The sequence below is a fragment of the Triturus cristatus genome, chromosome 4_1, assembly GCF_964204655.1.
Source record: "Triturus cristatus chromosome 4_1, aTriCri1.1, whole genome shotgun sequence".
In the NCBI taxonomy this organism is placed as follows: Eukaryota; Metazoa; Chordata; class Amphibia; order Caudata; family Salamandridae; genus Triturus; species Triturus cristatus.
In genome coordinates, this window is record NC_140585.1 from 294,957,634 (window position 1) to 294,982,619 (window position 24,986).

Genomic DNA, 24,986 nt, shown 5'->3' on the forward strand with positions numbered 1-24,986 from the left:
ATAGGATAACATTGGGCCTAACTCTCTCTGCACCCGGCCGCCCTTGTGCCGCTGAGGGTGAATCAACTGTACCTACCTGACCCTGGGAGACGCCTGAGTCTATGCCCAGAACCTTAACTCTGCCAGTCGAGTACTTACCTTTAAACCGATAACTCAATCTTCTCCATAGGGTAACATTGACTGTTTTTTCCTGAAATTTCTTCCAAGTGTGGACTTTTCAAAACTTAAAATATTCACCAAAAATCAGCCGAGTAACGAAAACGAAAATACTCACCTGCTATTAGGTGAGCTCCCAGTGCTAGATCTTGGTGCCCAGCACTGACTCTGAAAAATACTTACAACTGTACTTACCAGTAACCCAATTTTCTCCCGTAAGAAATCATTGACTGTTTTTCTGTGAAATTTCTTCTAAGTGTCAATTTTCTGCAAACTTTAAATATTCTTTAAAAATCGTATAATTTCTGAAAACGTAATTACTTACCTGTTTTAGATAAAGGTCCCAGTACTGAGTCTAGGCACCCAGTACTGGATTACAAAAGTAACGAGAACATACTATACCTGCAACTTGAATTTTCTGCCATAGGGAATCTTAGACTGTTTTCTATGAAATATTTTCTGTCAACTTTTAAAATAGCAAAATATTGTCTAAAAATCATCACAGTAATTAAGTCGACTTTTATCACTTGATTCCAAGTACTGACCCAGGACTGAATCTAGGATCCAGTCCTGGAAATCCAAAAGTAATCCTAAAAGTAATCTGTTGCAAATAACTTGAAACTTCCATTGAGCTCAATGCATTATTGTGTTTAAAATTTTGTTGCCTATTGCAACCACTTGTAACTTTCTACAAAAGTCAATTGCATATTGCAAAAGTATTTATATAAAGCATCTCATTCTGAGAAAGTATATTTTAATACCTTTTGTTGGTTCTAAAATAAAACAAGCATATATTTTTTGTAGATAAACCATTGGCCTAGAGTTCAGTTATTGAGTGTGTGAGACCATTTGCTGACTGAGTGTGTGCAACAAATGCTTTACACTGTCCTCTGATACTGCCTTACTGCTCGACCAAGCTATCACTTTAGAGAGTAAGGTTATATCTAACTTTAGCCTCTGCCAAACCTCTGGGGACTGTGGACTCTGTACACCCTGTACCTATTTGGGAACAGGTTATACAGAGCCACTTTCTCACACTGCAGTTCTCCAATATAGGTCTGTCAAGATCATTACTCTACCTTGATTTGGCACAGTATAAAATAAGTCAAGAAGTCTCCTATGAAAAGATCTGTTCGAATCACTTTCCCTAGTCAGGGGACCCACTAGCTGGAAGGGGCAGGGAGGACCAAAATAGCTCAACGGTATAGAACACTGCATGAGGAGCTGATTTTGAGGTGGTAGAAGATAGAGTAATCCAACTGGACCTCAATAAACGGTTTCCTAATGTGCAATAGCCCCTGACCACCTCTGACGCAAAAGTGTAATCTCATACCTTTGCAGAATCAGGCATGCTTTCACCTGTTCAAGCTGAACTGACATTGGTCTTCTTGGCCAGCAGGAGTTCCTCTCTTGCAGCTGTTGAGGCTAGAGAACAGAATGACGTGTATTCATTCTTTATGGTAACTCTTCTAGCCCTCCCACTCCATATCACTTTAAAACTTCCGAAGTTGCAGACGAGTTCCATCATTGTGACCCATGCTATTTTTCTCAATATTGGCTGGCTCGGTATAACAAGGGATGCCTACAGGACAGCCTAAATTGTGCGAGCAAGCTTCTACAGGGAGTCACTGGCAGATAAAGAGAAACTCAGCCCTAACCTGGCTCTTCTCTCTCACTCTCACTCTCCTTTCCCTTCTGTCCCTCTACCTGTCTCTCACTCTCTAAATACTAGTATTTATGTTATATTCACTTCCCCGTCACAATCTTTCCGACCCTACTTCCTCTCTCCCTTCAATCAGTTCAACCCTCTTTTTTACTTTAGGAAACTCCACATCTTTTTTAAAGGCCCTTCCCATATTCACACTGCTTCTTGATAAGACATTTTTTTCCTTTCTTTGAAGGATAGTGAAATTGATTTTCTTGAAACATGGTTGGTAAACCATCAATTCATTCCACCTTACTTTATCATTATCCTTACTTATGGAATGCATTTCATCATTAGGACAGCTGCAGTGTTTGCCGGGCAAGGTGGCGTGCGCCTGTTGTCCTAGTTACTTGGGAGGCAGAGGCTTGTGTATTGCTTGAGCTCAGGGGTTCTGGGCTGCACTCAGCTGTGTTGATCAGGTGTCCATGCTGCATTGGGCATCAATATGGTGTTCTAGAGGGAGCTCTAGAATTTCAGGTTGTGTAACGAGAGGTGCACCGACCCAGGCTGGAAACAGAGCAGGCCAAAGCTTCCATGCCCATTGGTAGCAGGACAGCACCTGTGAGCAGTACGTGTTAAACAGCCTGAGCAAAATAGTGAGACCTAGCCTCTCTTTTTTGACTCAAATGTGAAAGTTTTGATTTTTACAAGGTGTAATAAATTATTTTCCCAAAACCAAATCTTTGTTTTCCTTTTGATATTTTTCCAGGAAATATGATGAACATTTGAACTGGGCCACGCATTTCAGCATAGCAGACAATTCTCCAGAATTGAGACATATTGCAACAACAAGCTAGCAGGCGGAGAGGACTGAAAACTTAGTGCAACCTAGAATAAATGGCTGTGTGATTTTCAGCAAGGATGACTCAAATGCATTCTTCCTTTTAGAGCACCTGTAGGATTAAACTGATCTGTCAAGTACAAAAGCATCCTTCATAGAGCAACTTAGAAATGCGCTTGCTGGCCCTTCTGCTGCATTTCTACGTCCAGCTCTAATTCATTTTTTGATTAGCCCTCATTCTTTTCATATGTGAATGAGAAGGAGAAATTACAGGGCCCTTCACTCTTTGAGCGAAACATGAAAAGACTGAGGGCTGTGCAAATCCCAAACGTTGGAGCCTCTGGCCTGTCGACCCTCGAACCTGCTCCTGCTCCAACCCGGCATCTCTTGTGGCCAGCAACCTCACAAACCCTGGAGGACCTGGCTACCTTTTGACTCTAAACCCCTGGGACTCCCATGAGTAGAGGCTCTACTCAAATCTACTTCTAATCCCTGGCAGCAGCCCGGAACCGCGAACCCTTCACACTCTGCACCCACCAAGCCTGGCCTGTGCCAGAGTGAACAAAGACCACAAGGACGACCCCACGGCGACTGTGACCCCGAGTCCGGCACCCAAGGACCTCCCTCGACACTCCTGAAGAAGCCTGCAGCCTCAGAACCAGGTGCCCCCCCAACCGCGATCAACAGAGGGTAAGATTTCCCGACACCAAAAGGTACCCCATGCACCCGGCGCTCCGCGGCCCCCTGTGCCCAATCCCGGGGTACCTACCTATCCTCCAACTACCCAACTTACCTCTCGAAGTGGTGGTGGCACCTGAAGAATCTTCGTCCCCGAGCTTGCAGTCTTTTCCTAAACCAGTGATTTCCCATTCAAATCAATTGAGCGCCCGAATGCTCAAAAGCACCCTGCACCCAGCCGTCCGAGTGGCCCTGGCAGTGCAACCTCTACATCTATCTACTTCCCCACTTGCCCTGGATAAGTGACCAGGAGCCCAGCTCCCACAGCCACGTGGCCTGCTAGTCAGCAGCCACCAACCAAGGCCCCCCTACCTCTCATAGGATAACATTGGGCCTAACTCTCTCTGCACCCGGCCGCCCTTGTGCCGCTGAGGGTGAACCAACTGTACCTACCTGACCCTGGGAGACGCCTGAGTCTATGCCCAGAACCTTAACTCTGCCAGTCGAGTACTTACCTTTAAACCGATAACTCAATCTTCTCCATAGGGTAACATTGACTGTTTTTTCCTGAAATTTCTTCCAAGTGTGGACTTTTCAAAACTTAAAATATTCACCAAAAATCAGCCGAGTAACGAAAACGAAAATACTCACCTGCTATTAGGTGAGCTCCCAGTGCTGGATCTTGGTGGCCAGCACTGACTCTGAAAAATACTTACAACTGTACTTACCAGTAACCCAATTTTCTCCCGTAAGAAATCATTGACTGTTTTTCTGTGAAATTTCTTCTAAGTGTCAATTTTCTGCAAACTTTAAATATTCTTTAAAAATCGTATAATTTCTGAAAACGTAATTACTTACCTGTTTTGGATAAAGGTCCCAGTACTGAGTCTAGGCACCCAGTACTGGATTACAAAAGTAACGAGAACATACTATACCTGCAACTTGAATTTTCTGCCATAGGAAATCTTAGACTGTTTTCTATGAAATATTTTCTGTCAACTTTTAAAATAGCAAAATATTGTCTAAAAATCATCACAGTAATTAAGTCGACTTTTATCACTTGATTCCAAGTACTGACCCAGGACTGAATCTAGGATCCAGTCCTGGAAATCCAAAAGTAATCCTAAAAGTAATCTGTTGCAAATAACTTGAAACTTCCATTGAGCTCAATGCATTATTGTGTTTAAAATTTTGTTGCCTATTGCAACCACTTGTAACTTTCTACAAAAGTCAATTGCTTATTGCAAAAGTATTTATATAAAGCATCTCATTCTGAGAAAGTATATTTTAATACCTATTGTTGGTTCTAAAATAAAACAAGCATATATTTTTTGTAGATAAACCATTGGCCTAGAGTTCAGTTATTGAGTGTGTGAGACCATTTGCTGACTGAGTGTGTGCAACAAATGCTTTACACTGTCCTCTGATACTGCCTTACTGCTCGACCAAGCTACCACTTTAGAGAGTAAGGTTATATCTAACTTTAGCCTCTGCCAAACCTCTGGGGACTGTGGACTCTGTACACCCTGTACCTATTTGGGAACAGTATATACAGAGCCACTTTCTCACACTGCAGTTCTCCAATATAGGTCTGTCAAGATCATTACTCTACCTTGATTTGGCACAGTATAAAATAAGTCAAGAAGTCTCCTATGAAAAGATCTGTTCGAATCACTTTCCCTAGTCAGGGGACCCACTAGCTGGAAGGGGCAGGGAGGACCAAAATAGCTCAACGGTATAGAACACTGCATGAGGAGCTGATTTTGAGGTGGTAGAAGATAGAGTAATCCAACTGGACCTCAATAAACGGTTTCCTAATGTGCAATAGCCCCTGACCACCTCTGACGCAAAAGTGTAATCTCATACCTTTGCAGAATCAGGCATGCTTTCACCTGTTCAAGCTGAACTGACATTGGTCTTCTTGGCCAGCAGGAGTTCCTCTCTTGCAGCTGTTGAGGCTAGAGAACAGAATGACGTGTATTCATTCTTTATGGTAACTCTTCTAGCCCTCCCACTCCATACCACTTTAAAACTTCCGAAGTTGCAGACGAGTTCCATCATTGTGACCCATGCTATTTTTCTCAATATTGGCTGGCTCGGTATAACAAGGGATGCCTACAGGACAGCCTAAATTGTGCGAGCAAGCTTCTACAGGGAGTCACTGGCAGATAAAGAGAAACTCAGCCCTAACCTGGCTCTTCTCTCTCACTCTCACTCTCCTTTCCCTTCTGTCCCTCTACCTGTCTCTCACTCTCTAAATATTAGTATTTATGTTGTATTCACTTCCCCGTCACAATCTTTCCGACCCTACTTCCTCTCTCCCTTCAATCAGTTCAACCCTCTTTTTTACTTTAGGAAACTCCACATCTTTTTTAAAGGCCCTTCCCATATTCACACTGCTTCTTGATAAGACATTTTTTTCCTTTCTTTGAAGGATAGTGAAATTGATTTTCTTGAAACATGGTTGGTAAACCATCAATTCATTCCACCTTACTTTATCATTATCCTTACTTATGGAATGCATTTCATCATTAGGACAGCTGCAGTGTTTGCCGGGCAAGGTGGCGTGTGCCTGTTGTCCTAGTTACTTGGGAGGCAGAGGCTTGTGGATTGCTTGAGCTCAGGGGTTCTGGGCTGCACTCAGCTGTGTTGATCAGGTGTCCATGCTGCATTGGGCATCAATATGGTGTTCTAGAGGGAGCTCTAGAATTTCAGGTTGTGTAACGAGAGGTGCACCGACCCAGGCTGGAAACAGAGCAGGCCAAAGCTTCCATGCCCATTGGAAGCAGGACAGCACCTGTGAGCAGTACGTGTTAAACAGCCTGAGCAAAATAGTGAGACCTAGCCTCTCTTTTTTGACTCAAATGTGAAAGTTTTGATTTTTACAAGGTGTAATAAATTATTTTCCCAAAACCAAATCTTTGTTTTCCTTTTGATATTTTTCCAGGAAATATGATGAACATTTGAACTGGGCCACGCATTTCAGCATAGCAGACAATTCTCCAGAATTGAGACATATTGCAACAACAAGCTAGCAGGCGGAGAGGACTGAAAACTTAGTGCAACCTAGAATAAATGGCTGTGTGATTTTCAGCAAGGATGACTCAAATGCATTCTTCCTTTTAGAGCACCTGTAGGATTAAACTGATCTGTCAAGTACAAAAGCATCCTTCATAGAGCAACTTAGAAATGCGCTTGCTGGCCCTTCTGCTGCATTTCTACGTCCAGCTCTAATTCATTTTTTGATTAGCCCTCATTCTTTTCATATGTGAATGAGAAGGAGAAATTACAGGGCCCTTCACTCTTTGAGCGAAACATGAAAAGACTGAGGGCTGTGCAACTCCCAAACGTTGGAGCCTCTGGCCTGTCCACCCTCGAACCTTCTCCTGCTCCAACCCGGCATCTCTTGTGGCCAGCAACCTCACAAACCCTGGAGGACCTGGCTACCTTTTGACTCTAAACCCCTGGGACTCCCATGAGTAGAGGCTCTACTCAAATCTACTTCTAATCCCTGGCAGCAGCCCGGAACCGCGAACCCTTCACACTCTGCACCCACCAAGCCTGGCCTGTGCCAGAGTGAACAAAGACCACAAGGACGACCCCACGGCGACTGTGACCCCGAGTCCGGCACCCAAGGACCTCCCTCGACACTCTTGAAGAAGCCTGCAGCCTCAGAACCAGGTGCCCCCCCAACCGCGATCAACAGAGGGTAAGATTTCCCGACACCAAAAGGTACCCCTGCACCCGGCGCTCCGCGGCCCCCTGTGCCCAATCCCGGGATACCTACCTATCCTCCAACTACCCAACTTACCTCTCGAAGTGGTGGTGGCACCTGAAGAATCTTCGTCCCCGAGCTTGCAGTCTTTTTCTAAACCAGAGATTTCCCATTCAAATCAATTGAGCGCCCAAATGCTCAAAAGCACCCTGCACCCAACCGTCCGAGTGGCCCTGGCAGTGCAACCTCTACATCTATCTACTTCCCCACTTGCCCTGGATAAGTGACCAGGAGCCCAGCTCCCACAGCCACGTGGCCTGCTAGTCAGCAGCCACCAACCAAGGCCCCCCTACCTCTCATAGGATAACATTGGGCCTAACTCTCTCTGCACCCGGCCGCCCTTGTGCCGCTGAGGGTGAACCAACTGTACCTACCTGACCCTGGGAGACGCCTGAGTCTATGCCCAGAACCTTAACTCTGCCAGTCGAGTACTTACCTTTAAACCGATAACTCAATCTTCTCCACAGGGTAACATGGACTGGTTTTTCCTGAAATTTCTTCCAAGTGTGGACTTTTCAAAACTTAAAATATTCACCAAAAATCAGCCGAGTAACGAAAACGAAAATACTCACCTGCTATTAGGTGAGCTCCCAGTGCTGGATCTTGGTGCCCAGCACTGACTCTGAAAAATACTTACAACTGTACTTACCAGTAACCCAATTTTCTCCCGTAAGAAATCATTGACTGTTTTTCTGTGAAATTTCTTCTAAGTGTCAATTTTCTGCAAACTTTAAATATTCTTTAAAAATCGTATAATTTCTGAAAACGTAATTACTTACCTGTTTTGGATAAAGGTCCCAGTACTGAGTCTAGGCACCCAGTACTGGATTACAAAAGTAACGAGAACATACTATACCTGCAACTTGAATTTTCTGCCATAGGGAATCTTAGACTGTTTTCTATGAAATATTTTCTGTCAACTTTTAAAATAGCAAAATATTGTCTAAAAATCATCACAGTAATTAAGTCGACTTTTATCACTTGATTCCAAGTACTGACCCAGGACTGAATCTAGGATCCAGTCCTGGAAATCCAAAAGTAATCCTAAAAGTAATCTGTTGCAAATAACTTGAAACTTCCATTGAGCTCAATGCATTATTGTGTTTAAAATTTTGTTGCCTATTGCAACCACTTGTAACTTTCTACAAAAGTCAATTGCATATTGCAAAAGTATTTATATAAAGCATCTCATTCTGAGAAAGTATATTTTAATACCTATTGTTGGTTCTAAAATAAAACAAGCATATATTTTTTGTAGATAAACCATTGGCCTAGAGTTCAGTTATTGAGTGTGTGAGACCATTTGCTGACTGAGTGTGTGCAACAAATGCTTTACACTGTCCTCTGATACTGCCTTACTGCTCGACCAAGCTATCACTTTAGAGAGTAAGGTTATATCTAACTTTAGCCTCTGCCAAACCTCTGGGGACTGTGGACTCTGTACACCCTGTACCTATTTGGGAACAGTATATACAGAGCCACTTTCTCACACTGCAGTTCTCCAATATAGGTCTGTCAAGATCATTACTCTACCTTGATTTGGCACAGTATAAAATAAGTCAAGAAGTCTCCTATGAAAAGATCTGTTCGAATCACTTTCCCTAGTCAGGGGACCCACTAGCTGGAAGGGGCAGGGAGGACCAAAATAGCTCAACGGTATAGAACACTGCATGAGGAGCTGATTTTGAGGTGGTAGAAGATAGAGTAATCCAACTGGACCTCAATAAACGGTTTCCTAATGTGCAATAGCCCCTGACCACCTCTGACGCAAAAGTGTAATCTCATACCTTTGCAGAACCAGGCATGCTTTCACCTGTTCAAGCTGAACTGACATTGGTCTTCTTGGCCAGCACGAGTTCCTCTCTTGCAGCTGTTGAGGCTAGAGAACAGAATGACGTGTATTCATTCTTTATGGTAACTCTTCTAGCCCTCCCACTCCATATCACTTTAAAACTTCCGAAGTTGCAGACGAGTTCCATCATTGTGACCCATGCTATTTTTCTCAATATTGGCTGGCTCGGTATAACAAGGGATGCCTACAGGACAGCCTAAATTGTGCGAGCAAGCTTCTACAGGGAGTCACTGGCAGATAAAGAGAAACTCAGCCCTAACCTGGCTCTTCTCTCTCACTCTCACTCTCCTTTCCCTTCTGTCCCTCTACCTGTCTCTCACTCTCTAAATACTAGTATTTATGTTGTATTCACTTCCCCGTCACAATCTTTCCGACCCTACTTCCTCTCTCCCTTCAATCAGTTCAACCCTCTTTTTTACTTTAGGAAACTCCACATCTTTTTTAAAGGCCCTTCCCATATTCACACTGCTTCTTGATAAGACATTTTTTTCCTTTCTTTGAAGGATAGTGAAATTGATTTTCTTGAAACATGGTTGGTAAACCATCAATTCATTCCACCTTACTTTATCATTATCCTTACTTATGGAATGCATTTCATCATTAGGACAGCTGCAGTGTTTGCCGGGCAAGGTGGCGTGCGCCTGTTGTCCTAGTTACTTGGGAGGCAGAGGCTTGTGGATTGCTTGAGCTCAGGGGTTCTGGGCTGCACTCAGCTGTGTTGATCAGGTGTCCATGCTGCATTGGGCATCAATATGGTGTTCTAGAGGGAGCTCTAGAATTTCAGGTTGTGTAACGAGAGGTGCACCGACCCAGGCTGGAAACAGAGCAGGCCAAAGCTTCCATGCCCATTGGTAGCAGGACAGCACCTGTGAGCAGTACGTGTTAAACAGCCTGAGCAAAATAGTGAGACCTAGCCTCTCTTTTTTGACTCAAATGTGAAAGTTTTGATTTTTACAAGGTGTAATAAATTATTTTCCCAAAACCAAATCTTTGTTTTCCTTTTGATATTTTTCCAGGAAATATGATGAACATTTGAACTGGGCCACGCATTTCAGCATAGCAGACAATTCTCCAGAATTGAGACATATTGCAACAACAAGCTAGCAGGCGGAGAGGACTGAAAACTTAGTGCAACCTAGAATAAATGGCTGTGTGATTTTCAGCAAGGATGACTCAAATGCATTCTTCCTTTTAGAGCACCTGTAGGATTAAACTGATCTGTCAAGTACAAAAGCATCCTTCATAGAGCAACTTAGAAATGCGCTTGCTGGCCCTTCTGCTGCATTTCTACGTCCAGCTCTAATTCATTTTTTGATTAGCCCTCATTCTTTTCATATGTGAATGAGAAGGAGAAATTACAGGGCCCTTCACTCTTTGAGCGAAACATGAAAAGACTGAGGGCTGTGCAAATCCCAAACGTTGGAGCCTCTGGCCTGTCGACCCTCGAACCTGCTCCTGCTCCAACCCGGCATCTCTTGTGGCCAGCAACCTCAAAAACCCTGGAGGACCTGGCTACCTTTTGACTCTAAACCCCTGGGACTCCCATGAGTAGAGGCTCTACTCAAATCTACTTCTAATCCCTGGCAGCAGCCCGGAACCGCGAACCCTTCACACTCTGCACCCACCAAGCCTGGCCTGTGCCAGAGTGAACAAAGACCACAAGGACGACCCCACGGCGACTGTGACCCCGAGTCCGGCACCCAAGGACCTCCCTCGACACTCCTGAAGAAGCCTGCAGCCTCAGAACCAGGTGCCTCCCCAACCGCGATCAACAGAGGGTAAGATTTCCCGACACCAAAAGGTACCCCATGCACCCGGCGCTCCGCGGCCCCCTGTGCCCAATCCCGGGGTACCTACCTATCCTCCAACTACCCAACTTACCTCTCGAAGTGGTGGTGGCACCTGAAGAATCTTCGTCCCCGAGCTTGCAGTCTTTTCCTAAACCAGTGATTTCCCTTTCAAATCAATTGAGCGCCCGAATGCTCAAAAGCACCCTGCACCCAGCCGTCCGAGTGGCCCTGGCAGTGCAACCTCTACATCTATCTACTTCCCCACTTGCCCTGGATAAGTGACCAGGAGCCCAGCTCCCACAGCCACGTGGCCTGCTAGTCAGCAGCCACCAACCAAGGCCCCCCTACCTCTCATAGGATAACATTGGGCCTAACTCTCTCTGCACCCGGCCGCCCTTGTGCCGCTGAGGGTGAACCAACTGTACCTACCTGACCCTGGGAGACGCCTGAGTCTATGCCCAGAACCTTAACTCTGCCAGTCGAGTACTTACCTTTAAACCGATAACTCAATCTTCTCCATAGGGTAACATTGACTGTTTTTTCCTGAAATTTCTTCCAAGTGTGGACTTTTCAAAACTTAAAATATTCACCAAAAATCAGCCGAGTAACGAAAACGAAAATACTCACCTGCTATTAGGTGAGCTCCCAGTGCTGGATCTTGGTGCCCAGCACTGACTCTGAAAAATACTTACAACTGTACTTACCAGTAACCCAATTTTCTCCCGTAAGAAATCATTGACTGTTTTTCTGTGAAATTTCTTCTAAGTGTCAATTTTCTGCAAACTTTAAATATTCTTTAAAAATCGTATAATTTCTGAAAACGTAATTACTTACCTGTTTTGGATAAAGGTCCCAGTACTGAGTCTAGGCACCCAGTACTGGATTACAAAAGTAACGAGAACATACTATACCTGCAACTTGAATTTTCTGCCATAGGGAATCTTAGACTGTTTTCTATGAAATATTTTCTGTCAACTTTTAAAATAGCAAAATATTGTCTAAAAATCATCACAGTAATTAAGTCGACTTTTATCACTTGATTCCAAGTACTGACCCAGGACTGAATCTAGGATCCAGTCCTGGAAATCCAAAAGTAATCCTAAAAGTAATCTGTTGCAAATAACTTGAAACTTCCATTGAGCTCAATGCATTATTGTGTTTAAAATTTTGTTGCCTATTGCAACCACTTGTAACTTTCTACAAAAGTCAATTGCTTATTGCAAAAGTATTTATATAAAGCATCTCATTCTGAGAAAGTATATTTTAATACCTATTGTTGGTTCTAAAATAAAACAAGCATATATTTTTTGTAGATAAACCATTGGCCTAGAGTTCAGTTATTGAGTGTGTGAGACCATTTGCTGACTGAGTGTGTGCAACAAATGATTTACACTGTCCTCTGATACTGCCTTACTGCTCGACCAAGCTACCACTTTAGAGAGTAAGGTTATATCTAACTTTAGCCTCTGCCAAACCTCTGGGGACTGTGGACTCTGTACACCCTGTACCTATTTGGGAACAGTATATACAGAGCCACTTTCTCACACTGCAGTTCTCCAATATAGGTCTGTCAAGATCATTACTCTACCTTGATTTGGCACAGTATAAAATAAGTCAAGAAGTCTCCTATGAAAAGATCTGTTCGAATCACTTTCCCTAGTCAGGGGACCCACTAGCTGGAAGGGGCAGGGAGGACCAAAATAGCTCAACGGTATAGAACACTGCATGAGGAGCTGATTTTGAGGTGGTAGAAGATAGAGTAATCCAACTGGACCTCAATAAACGGTTTCCTAATGTGCAATAGCCCCTGACCGCCTATGACGCAAAAGTGTAATCTCATACCTTTGCAGAATCAGGCATGCTTTCACCTGTTCAAGCTGAACTGACATTGGTCTTCTTGGCCAGCAGGAGTTCCTCTCTTGCAGCTGTTGAGGCTAGAGAACAGAATGACGTGTATTCATTCTTTATGGTAACTCTTCTAGCCCTCCCACTCCATACCACTTTAAAACTTCCGAAGTTGCAGACGAGTTCCATCATTGTGACCCATGCTATTTTTCTCAATATTGGCTGGCTCGGTATAACAAGGGATGCCTACAGGACAGCCTAAATTGTGCGAGCAAGCTTCTACAGGGAGTCACTGGCAGATAAAGAGAAACTCAGCCCTAACCTGGCTCTTCTCTCTCACTCTCACTCTCCTTTCCCTTCTGTCCCTCTACCTGTCTCTCACTCTCTAAATACTAGTATTTATGTTGTATTCACTTCCCCGTCACAATCTTTCCGACCCTACTTCCTCTCTCCCTTCAATCAGTTCAACCCTCTTTTTTACTTTAGGAAACTCCACATCTTTTTTAAAGGCCCTTCCCATATTCACACTGCTTCTTGATAAGACATTTTTTTCCTTTCTTTGAAGGATAGTGAAATTGATTTTCTTGAAACATGGTTGGTAAACCATCAATTCATTCCACCTTACTTTATCATTATCCTTACTTATGGAATGCATTTCATCATTAGGACAGCTGCAGTGTTTGCCGGGCAAGGTGGCGTGTGCCTGTTGTCCTAGTTACTTGGGAGGCAGAGGCTTGTGGATTGCTTGAGCTCAGGGGTTCTGGGCTGCACTCAGCTGTGTTGATCAGGTGTCCATGCTGCATTGGGCATCAATATGGTGTTCTAGAGGGAGCTCTAGAATTTCAGGTTGTGTAACGAGAGGTGCACCGACCCAGGCTGGAAACAGAGCAGGCCAAAGCTTCCATGCCCATTGGTAGCAGGACAGCACCTGTGAGCAGTACGTGTTAAACAGCCTGAGCAAAATAGTGAGACCTAGCCTCTCTTTTTTGACTCAAATGTGAAAGTTTTGATTTTTACAAGGTGTAATAAATTATTTTCCCAAAACCAAATCTTTGTTTTCCTTTTGATATTTTTCCAGGAAATATGATGAACATTTGAACTGGGCCACGCATTTCAGCATAGCAGACAATTCTCCAGAATTGAGACATATTGCAACAACAAGCTAGCAGGCGGAGAGGACTGAAAACTTAGTGCAACCTAGAATAAATGGCTGTGTGATTTTCAGCAAGGATGACTCAAATGCATTCTTCCTTTTAGAGCACCTGTAGGATTAAACTGATCTGTCAAGTACAAAAGCATCCTTCATAGAGCAACTTAGAAATGCGCTTGCTGGCCCTTCTGCTGCATTTCTACGTCCAGCTCTAATTCATTTTTTGATTAGCCCTCATTCTTTTCATATGTGAATGAGAAGGAGAAATTACAGGGCCCTTCACTCTTTGAGCGAAACATGAAAAGACTGAGGGCTGTGCAACTCCCAAACGTTGGAGCCACTGGCCTGTCGACCCTCGAACCTGCTCCTGCTCCAACCCGGCATCTCTTGTGGCCAGCAACCTCACAAACCCTGGAGGACCTGGCTACCTTTTGACTCTAAACCCCTGGGACTCCCATGAGTAGAGGCTCTACTCAAATCTACTTCTAATCCCTGGCAGCAGCCCGGAACCGCGAACCCTTCACACTCTGCACCCACCAAGCCTGGCCTGTGCCAGAGTGAACAAAGACCACAAGGACGACCCCACGGCGACTGTGACCCCGAGTCCGGCACCCAAGGACCTCCCTCGACACTCTTGAAGAAGCCTGCAGCCTCAGAACCAGGTGCCCCCCCAACCGCGATCAACAGAGGGTAAGATTTCCCGACACCAAAAGGTACCCCTGCACCCGGCTCTCCGCGGCCCCCTGTGCCCAATCCCGGGATACCTACCTATCCTCCAACTACCCAACTTACCTCTCGAAGTGGTGGTGGCACCTGAAGAATCTTCGTCCCCGAGCTTGCAGTCTTTTTCTAAACCAGAGATTTCCCATTCAAATCAATTGAGCGCCCAAATGCTCAAAAGCACCCTGCACCCAACCGTCCGAGTGGCCCTGGCAGTGCAACCTCTACATCTATCTACTTCCCCACTTGCCCTGGATAAGTGACCAGGAGCCCAGCTCCCACAGCCACGTGGCCTGCTAGTCAGCAGCCACCAACCAAGGCCCCCCTACCTCTCATAGGATAACATTGGGCCTAACTCTCTCTGCACCCGGCCGCCCTTGTGCCGCTGAGGGTGAACCAACTGTACCTACCTGACCCTGGGAGACGCCTCAGACTATGCCCAGAACCTTAACTCTGCCAGTCGAGTACTTACCTTTAAACCGATAACTCAATCTTCTCCACAGGGTAACATGGACTGGTTTTTCCTGAAATTTCTTCCAAGTGTGGACTTTTCAAAACTTAAAATATTCACCAAAAATCAGCCGAGTAACGAAAACGAAAATACTCACCTGCTATTAGGTGAGCTCCCAGTGCTGGATCTTGGTGCCCAGCACTGACTCGGAAAAATACTTACAACTGTACTTACCAGTAACCCAATTTTCTCCCGTAGGAAATCATTGACTGTTTTTCTGTGAAATTTCTTCTAAGTGTCAATTTCTGCAAACTTTAAATATTCTTTAAAAATCGTATAATTTCTGAAAACGTAATTACTTACCTGTTTTGGATAAAGGTCCCAGTACTGAGTCTAGGCACCCAGTACTGGATTACAAAAGTAACGAGAACATACTATACCTGCAACTTGAATTTTCTGCCATAGGGAATCTTAGACTGTTTTCTATTAAATATTTTCTGTCAACTTTTAAAATAGCAAAATATTGTCTAAAAATCATCACAGTAATTAAGTCGACTTTTATCACTTGATTCCAAGTACTGACCCAGGACTGAATCTAGGATCCAGTCCTGGAAATCCAAAAGTAATCCTAAAAGTAATCTGTTGCAAAGAACTTGAAACTTCCATTGAGCTCAATGCATTATTGTGTTTAAAATTTTGTTGCCTATTGCAACCACTTGTAACTTTCTACAAAAGTCAATTGCATATTGCAAAAGTATTTATATAAAGCATCTCATTCTGAGAAAGTATATTTTAATACCTATTGTTGGTTCTAAAATAAAACAAGCATATATTTTTTGTAGATAAACCATTGGCCTAGAGTTCAGTTATTGAGTGTGTGAGACCATTTGCTGACTGAGTGTGTGCAACAAATGCTTTACACTGTCCTCTGATACTGCCTTACTGCTCGACCAAGCTACCACTTTAGAGAGTAAGGTTATATCTAACTTTAGCCTCTGCCAAACCTCTGGGGACTGTGGACTCTGTACACCCTGTACCTATATGGGAACAGTATAGACAGAGCCACTTTCTCACACTGCAGTTCTCCAATATAGGTCTGTCAAGATCATTACTCAATCTAGCTTGATTTGGCACAGTATAAAATAAGTCAAGAAGTCTCCTATGAAAAGATATGCAAATCTGTTCGAATCACTTTCCCTAGTCAGGGGACCCACTAGCTGGAAGGGGCAGGGAGGACCAAAATAGCTCATCGGTATAGAACACTGCATGAGCAGCTGATTTTGAGGTGGTAGAAGATAGAGTAATCCAACTGGACCTCAATAAACGGTTTCCTAATGTGCAATAGCCCCTGACCACCTCTGACGCAAAAGTGTAATCTCATACCTTTGCAGAATCAGGCATGCTTTCACCTGTTCAAGCTGAACTGACATAGGTCTTCTTGGCCAGCAGGAGTTCCCCTCTTGCAGCTGTTGAGGCTAGAGAACAGAATGACGTGTATTCATTCTTTATGGTAACTCTTCTAGCCCTCCCACTCCATACCACTTTAAAACTTCCGAAGTTGCAGACGAGTTCCATCATTGTGACCCATGCTATTTTTCTCAATATTGGCTGGCTCGGCATAACAAGGGATGCCTACAGGACAGCCTAAATTGTGCCAGCAAGCTTCTACAGGGAGTCACTGGCAGATAAAGAGAAACTCAGCCCTAACCTGGCTCTTCTCTCTCACTCTCACTCTCCTTTCCCTTCTGTCCCTCTACTTTTCTCTCACTCTCTAAATACTAGTATTTATGTTGTATTCACTTCCCCGTCACAATCTTTCCGACCCTACTTCCTCTCTCCCTTCAATCAGTTCAACCCTCTTTTTTACTTTAGGAAACTCCACATCTTTTTTAAAGGCCATTCCCATATTCACACTGCTTCTTGATAAGACATTTTTTTCCTTTCTTTGAAGGATAGTGAAATTGATTTTCTTGAAACATGGTTGGTAAACCATCAATTCATTCCACCTTACTTTATCATTATCCTTACTTATGGAATGCATTTCATCATTAGGACAGCTGCAGTGTTTGCCGGGCAAGGTGGCGTGTGCCTGTTGTCCTAGTTACTTGGGAGGCAGAGGCTTGTGGATTGCTTGAGCTCAGGGGTTCTGGGCTGCACTCAGCTGTGTTGATCAGGTGTCCATGCTGCATTGGGCATCAATATGGTGTTCTAGAGGGAGCTCTAGAATTTCAGGTTGTGTAACGAGAGGTGCACCGACCCAGGCTGGAAACAGAGCAGGCCAAAGCTTCCATGCCCATTGGTAGCAGGACAGCACCTGTGAGCAGTACGTGTTAAACAGCCTGAGCAAAATAGTGAGACCTAGCCTCTCTTTTTTGACTCAAATGTGAAAGTTTTGATTTTTACAAGGTGTAATAAATTATTTTCCCAAAACCAAATTTTTATTTTCCTTTTGATATTTTTCCAGGAAATATGATGAACATTTGAACTGGGCCACGCATTTCAGCATAGCAGACAATTCTCCAGAATTGAGACATATTGCAACAACAAGCTAGCAGGCGGAGAGGACTGAAAACTCAGTGCAACCTAGAATAAATGGCTGTGTGATTTTCAGCAAGGATGACTCAAATGCATTCTTCCTTTTAGAGCACCTGTAGGATTAAACTGATCTGTCAAGTACAAAAGCATCCTTCATAGAGCAACTTAGAAATGCGCTTGCTGGCACTTCTGCTGCATTTCTACGTCCAGCTCTAATTCATTTTTTGATTAGCCCTCATTCTTTTCATATGTGAATGAGAAGGAGAAATTACAGGGCCCTTCACTCTTTGAGCGAAACATGAAAAGACTGAGGGCTGTGCAACTCCCAAACGTTGGAGCCTCTGGCCTGTCCACCCTCGAACCTGCTCCTGCTCCAACCCGGCATCTCTTGTGACCAGCAACCTCACAAACCCTGGAGGACCTGGCTACCTTTTGACTCTAAACCCCTGGGACTCCCATGAGTAGAGGCTCTACTCAAATCTACTTCTAATCCCTGGCAGCAGCCCGGAACCGCGAACCCTTCACACTCTGCACCCACCAAGCCTGGCCTGTGCCAGAGTGAACAAAGACCACAAGGACGACCCCACGGCGACTGTGACCCCGAGTCCGGCACCCAAGGACCTCCCTCGACACTCCTGAAGAAGCCTGCAGCCTCAGAACCAGGTGCCCCCCCAACCGCGATCAACAGAGGGTAAGATTTCCCGACACCAAAAGATACCCCATGCACCCGGCGCTCCACGGCCCCCTGTGCCCAATCCCGGGGTACCTACCTATCCTCCAACTACCCAACTTTCCTCTCGAAGTGGTGGTGGCACCTGAAGAATCTTCGTCCCCGAGCTTGCAGTCTTTTTCTAAACCAGTGATTTCCCATTCAAATCAATTGAGCGCCCGAATGCTCAAAAGCACCCTGCACCCAGCCGTCCGAGTGGCCCTGGCAGTGCAACCTCTACATCTATCTACTTCCCCACTTGCCCTGGATAAGTGACCAGGAGCCCAGCTCCCACAGCCACGTGGCCTGCTAGTCAGCAGCCACCAACCAAGGCCCCCCTACCTCTCATAGGATAACATTGGGCCTAACTCTCTCTGCACCCGGCCGCCCTTGTGCCGCTGAGGGTGAACCAACTGTACCTACCTGACCCTGGGAGACGCCTGAGTCTATGCCCAGAACCTTAACTCTGCCAGTCGAGTACTTACCTTTAAACCGATAACTCAATCTTCTCCATAGGGTAACATTGACTGGTTTTTCCTGAAATTTCTTCCTAGTGTGGACTTTTCAAAACTTAAAATATTCACCAAAAATCAGCCGAGTAACGAAAACGAAAATACTCACCTGCTATTAGGTGAGCTCCCAGTGCTGGATCTTGGTGCCCAGCACTGACTCTGAAAAATGCTTACAACTGTACTTACCAGTAACCCAATTTTCTCCCGTAGGAAATCATTGACTGTTTTTCTGTGAAATTTCTTCTAAGTGTCAATTTTCTGCAAACTTTAAATATTCTTTAAAAATCGTATAATTTCTGAAAACGTAATTCCTTACCTGTTTTGGATAAAGGTCCCAGTACTGAGTCTAGGCACCCAGTACTGGATTACAAAAGTAACGAGAACATACTATACCTGCAACTTGAATTTTCTGCCATAGGGAATCTTAGACTGTTTTCTATTAAATATTTTCTGTCAACTTTTAAAATAGCAAAATATTGTCTAAAAATTATCACAGTAATTAAGTCGACTTTTATCACTTGATTCCAAGTACTGACCCAGGACTGAATCTAGGATCCAGTCCTGGAAATCCAAAAGTAATCCTAAAAGTAATCTGTTGCAAATAACTTGAAACTTCCATTGAGCTCAATGCATTATTGTGTTTAAAATTTTGTTGCCTATTGCAACCACTTGTAACTTTCTACAAAAGTCAATTGCATATTGCAAAAGTATTTATATAAAGCATCTCATTCTGAGAAAGTATATTTTAAAACCTATTGTTGGTTCTAAAATAAAACAAGCATATATTTTTTGTAGATAAACCATTGGCCTAGAGTTCAGTTATTGAGTGTGTGAGACCATTTGCTGACTGAGTGTGTGCAACAAATGCTTTACACTGTCCTCTGATACTGCCTTACTGCTCGACCAAGCTACCACTTTAGAGAGTAAGGTTATATCTAACTTTAGCCTCTGCCAAACCTCTGGGGATTGTGGACTCTGTACACCCTGTACCTATTTGGGAACAGTATATACAGAGCCACTTTCTCACACTGCAGTTCTCCAATATAGGTCTGTCAAGATCATTACTCAATCTACCTTGATTTGGCACAGTATAAAATAAGTCAAGAAGTCTCCTATGAAAAGATATGCAAATCTGTTCGAATCACTTTCCCTAGTCAGGGGACCCACTAGCTGGAAGGGGCAGGGAGGACCAAAATAGCTCATCGGTATAGAACACTGCATGAGCAGCTGATTTTGAGGTGGTAGAAGATAGAGTAATCCAACTGGACCTCAATAAACGGTTTCCTAATGTGCAATAGCCCCTGACCACCTCTGACGCAAAAGTGTAATCTCATACCTTTGCAGAATCAGGCATGCTTTCACCTGTTCAAGCTGAACTGACATAGGTCTTCTTGGCCAGCAGGAGTTCCCCTCTTGCAGCTGTTGAGGCTAGAGAACAGAATGACGTGTATTCATTCTTTATGGTAACTCTTCTAGCCCTCCCACTCCATACCACTTTAAAACTTCCGAAGTTGCAGACGAGTTCCATCATTGTGACCCATGCTATTTTTCTCAATATTGGCTGGCTCGGCATAACAAGGGATGCCTACAGGACAGCCTAAATTGTGCCAGCAAGCTTCTACAGGGAGTCACTGGCAGATAAAGAGAAACTCAGCCCTAACCTGGCTCTTCTCTCTCACTCTCACTCTCCTTTCCCTTCTGTCCCTCTACCTGTCTCTCACTCTCTAAATACTAGTACTTATGTTGTATTCACTTTCCCGTCACAATCTTTCCGACCCTACTTCCTCTCTCCCTTCAATCAGTTCAACCCTCTTTTTTACTTTAGGAAACTCCACATCTTTTTTAAAGGCCATTCCCATATTCACACTGCTTCTTGATAAGACATTTTTTTCCTTTCTTTGAAGGGTAGTGAAATTGATTTTCTTGAAACATGGTTGGTAAACCATCAATTCATTCCACCTTACTTTATCATTATCCTTACTTATGGAATGCATTTCATCATTAGGACAGCTGCAGTGTTTGCCGGGCAAGGTGGCGTGTGCCTGTTGTCCTAGTTACTTGGGAGGCAGAGGCTTGTGGATTGCTTGAGCTCAGGGGTTCTGGGCTGTACTCAGCTGTGTTGATCAGGTGTCCATGCTGCATTGGGCATCAATATGGTGTTCTAGAGGGAGCTCTAGAATTTCAGGTTGTGTAACGAGAGGTGCACCGACCCAGGCTGGAAACAGAGCAGGCCAAAGCTTCCATGCCCATTGGTAGCAGGACAGCACCTGTGAGCAGTACGTGTTAATCAGCCTGAGCAAAATAGTGAGACCTAGCCTCTCTTTTTTGACTCAAATGTGAAAGTTTTGATTTTTACAACGTGTAATAAATTATTTTCCTAAAACCAAATCTTTGTTTTCCTTTTGATATTTTTCCAGGAAATATGATGAACATTTGAACTGGGCCACGCATTTCAGCATAGCAGACAATTCTCCAGAATTGAGACATATTGCAACAACAAGCTAGCAGGCGGAGAGGACTGAAAACTCAGTGCAACCTAGAATAAATGGCTGTGTGATTTTCAGCAAGGATGACTCAAATGCATTCTTCCTTTTAGAGCACCTGTAGGATTAAACTGATCTGTCAAGTACAAAAGCATCCTTCATAGAGCAACTTAGAAATGCGCTTGCTGGCCCTTCTGCTGCATTTCTACGTCCAGCTCTAATTCATTTTTTGATTAGCCCTCATTCTTTTCATATGTGAATGAGAAGGAGAAATTACAGGGCCCTTCACTCTTTGAGCGAAACATGAAAAGACTGAGGACTGTGCAACTCCCAAACGTTGGAGCCTCTGGCCTGTCGACCCTCGAACCTGCTCCTGCTCCAACCCGGCATCTCTTGTGGCCAGCAACCTCACAAACCCTGGAGGACCTGGCTACCTTTTGACTCTAAACCCCTGGGACTCCCATGAGTAGAGGCTCTACTCAAATCTACTTCTAATCCCTGGCAGCAGCCCGGAACCGCGAACCCTTCACACTCTGCACCCACCAAGCCTGGCCTGTGCCAGAGTGAACAAAGACCACAAGGACGACCCCACGGCGACTGTGACCCCGAGTCCGGCACCCAAGGACCTCCCTCGACACTCCTGAAGAAGCCTGCAGCCTCAGAACCAGGTGCCCCCCCAACCGCGATCAACAGAGGGTAAGATTTCCCGACACCAAAAGGTACCCCATGCACCCGGCGCTCCGCGGCCCCCTGTGCCCAATCCCGGGGTACCTACCTATCCTCCAACTACCCAACTTACCTCTCGAAGTGGTGGTGGCACCTGAAGAATCTTCGTCCCCGAGCTTGCAGTCTTTTTCTAAACCAGTGATTTCCCATTCAAATCAATTGAGCGCCCGAATGCTCAAAAGCACCCTGCACCCAGCCGTCCGAGTGGCCCTGGCAGTGCAACCTCTACATCTATCTACTTCCCCACTTGCCCTGGATAAGTGACCAGGAGCCCAGCTCCCACAGCCACGTGGCCTGCTAGTCAGCAGCCACCAACCAAGGCCCCCCTACCTCTCATAGGATAACATTGGGCCTAACTCTCTCTGCACCCGGCCGCCCTTGTGCCGCTGAGGGTGAACCAACTGTACCTACCTGACCCTGGGAGACGCTTGAGTCTATGCCCAGAACCTTAACTCTGCCAGTCGAGTACTTACCTTTAAACCGATAACTCAATCTTCTCCATAGGGTAACATTGACTGGTTTTTCCTGAAATTTCTTCCAAGTGTGGACTTTTCAAAACTTAAAATATTCACCAAAAATCAGCCGAGTAACGAAAACGAAAATACTCACCTGCTATTAGGTGAGCTCCCAGTGCTGGATCTTGGTGGCCAGCACTGACTCTGAAAAATACTTACAACTGTACTTACCAGTAACCCAATTTTCTCCCGTAGGAAATCATTGACTGTTTTTCTGTGAAATTTCTTCTAAGTGTCAATTTTCTGCAAACTTTAAATATTCTTTAAAAATCGTATAATTTCTGAAAACGTAATTACTTACCTGTTTTGGGTAAAGGTCCCAGTACTGAGTCTAGGCACCCAGTACTGGATTACAAAAGTAACGAGAACATACTATACCTGCAACTTGAATTTTCTGCCATAGGGAATCTTAGACTGTTTTCTATGAAATATTTTCTGTCAACTTTTAAAATAGCAAAATATTGTCTAAAAATCATCACAGTAATTAAGTCGACTTTTATCACTTGATTCCAAGTACTGACCCAGGACTGAATCTAGGATCCAGTCCTGGAAATCCAAGAGTAATCCTAAAAGTAATCTGTTGCAAATAACTTGAAACTTCCATTGAGCTCAATGCATTATTGTGTTTAAAATTTTGTTGCCTATTGCAACCACTTGTAACTTTCTACAAAAGTCAATTGCATATTGCAAAAGTATTTATATAAAGCATCTCATTCTGAGAAAGTATATTTTAATACCTATTGTTGGTTCTAAAATAAAACAAGCATATATTTTTTGTAGATAAACCATTGGCCTAGAGTTCAGTTATTGAGTGTGTGAGACCATTTGCTGACTGAGTGTGTGCAACAAATGCTTTACACTGTCCTCTGGTACTGCCTTACTGCTCGACCAAGCTACCACTTTAGAGAGTAAGGTTATATCTAACTTTAGCCTCTGCCAAACCTCTGGGGACTGTGGACTCTGTACACCCTGTACCTATTTGGGAACAGTATATACAGAGCCACTTTCTCACACTGCAGTTCTCCAATATAGGTCTGTCAAGATCATTACTCAATCTACCTTGATTTGGCACAGTATAAAATAAGTCAAGAAGTCTCCTATGAAAAGATATGCAAATCTGTTCGAATCACTTTCCCTAGTCAGGGGACCCACTAGCTGGAAGGGGCAGGGAGGACCAAAATAGCTCAACGGTATAGAACACTGCATGAGGAGCTGATTTTGAGGTGGTAGAAGATAGAGTAATCCAACTGGACCTCAATAAACGGTTTCCTAATGTGCAATAGCCCCTGACCACCTCTGACGCAAAAGTGTAATCTCATACCTTTGCAGAATCAGGCATGCTTTCACCTGTTCAAGCTGAACTGACATTGGTCTTCTTGGCCAGCAGGAGTTCCTCTCTTGCAGCTGTTGAGGCTAGAGAACAGAATGACGTGTATTCATTCTTTATGGTAACTCTTCTAGCCCTCCCACTCCATACCACTTTAAAACTTCCGAAGTTGCAGACGAGTTCCATCATTGTGACCCATGCTATTTTTCTCAATATTGGCTGGCTCGGCATAACAAGGGATGCCTACAGGACAGCCTAAATTGTGCCAGCAAGCTTCTACAGGGAGTCACTGGCAGATAAAGAGAAACTCAGCCCTAACCTGGCTCTTCTCTCTCACTCTCACTCTCCTTTCCCTTCTGTCCCTCTACCTGTCTCTCACTCTCTAAATACTAGTATTTATGTTGTATTCACTTCCCCGTCACAATCTTTCCGACCCTACTTCCTCTCTCCCTTCAATCAGTTCAACCCTCTTTTTTACTTTAGGAAACTCCACATCTTTTTTAAAGGCCCTTCCCATATTCACACTGCTTCTTGATAAGACATTTTTTTCCTTTCTTTGAAGGATAGTGAAATTGATTTTCTTGAAACATGGTTGGTAAACCATCAATTCATTCCACCTTACTTTATCATTATCCTTACTTATGGAATGCATTTCATCATTAGGACAGCTGCAGTGTTTGCCGGGCAAGGTGGCGTGTGCCTGTTGTCCTAGTTACTTGAGAGGCAGAGGCTTGTGGATTGCTTGAGCTCAGGGGTTCTGGGCTGCACTCAGCTGTGTTGATCAGGTGTCCATGCTGCATTGGGCATCAATATGGTGTTCTAGAGGGAGCCCTAGAATTTCAGGTTGTGTAACGAGAGGTGCACCGACCCAGGCTGGAAACAGAGCAGGCCAAAGCTTCCATGCCCATTGGTAGCAGGACAGCACCTGTGAGCAGTACGTGTAAAACAGCCTGAGCAAAATAGTGAGACCTAGCCTCTCTTTTTTGACTCAAATGTGAAAGTTTTGATTTTTACAAGGTGTAATAAATTATTTTCCCAAAACCAAATCTTTGTTTTCCTTTTGATATTTTTCCAGGAAATATGATGAACATTTGAACTGGGCCACGCATTTCAGCATAGCAGACAATTCTCCAGAATTGAGACATATTGCAACAACAAGCTAGCAGGCGGAGAGGACTGAAAACTCAGTGCAACCTAGAATAAATGGCTGTGTGATTTTCAGCAAGGATGACTCAAATGCATTCTTCCTTTTAGAGCACCTGTAGGATTAAACTGA

General features: G+C 44.2%; 7 non-coding genes across 7 annotated transcripts; all 7 read left to right on the plus strand.

Annotated features, from left to right (window-relative positions):
- Window positions 1-2,174: 2,174 nt before the first annotated feature.
- LOC146854633 (signal recognition particle RNA) lies at window positions 2,175-2,474 on the plus strand. The gene has a single exon (XR_014981571.1).
- Window positions 2,475-5,871: 3,397 nt separating this feature from the next.
- LOC146854634 (signal recognition particle RNA) lies at window positions 5,872-6,171 on the plus strand. Its single transcript, XR_014959338.1, has one exon.
- Window positions 6,172-9,567: 3,396 nt separating this feature from the next.
- Window positions 9,568-9,867, plus strand: LOC146854635 (signal recognition particle RNA). The gene has a single exon (XR_014959335.1).
- A 3,397-nt stretch (window positions 9,868-13,264) lies between these two features.
- On the plus strand, window positions 13,265-13,564 carry LOC146854636 (signal recognition particle RNA). Its single transcript, XR_014959182.1, has one exon.
- Window positions 13,565-16,971: 3,407 nt separating this feature from the next.
- On the plus strand, window positions 16,972-17,271 carry LOC146854637 (signal recognition particle RNA). The gene has a single exon (XR_014959183.1).
- Window positions 17,272-20,680: 3,409 nt separating this feature from the next.
- On the plus strand, window positions 20,681-20,980 carry LOC146854638 (signal recognition particle RNA). The gene has a single exon (XR_014959162.1).
- Window positions 20,981-24,389: 3,409 nt separating this feature from the next.
- On the plus strand, window positions 24,390-24,689 carry LOC146854639 (signal recognition particle RNA). The gene has a single exon (XR_014981574.1).
- Window positions 24,690-24,986: the final 297 nt, after the last annotated feature.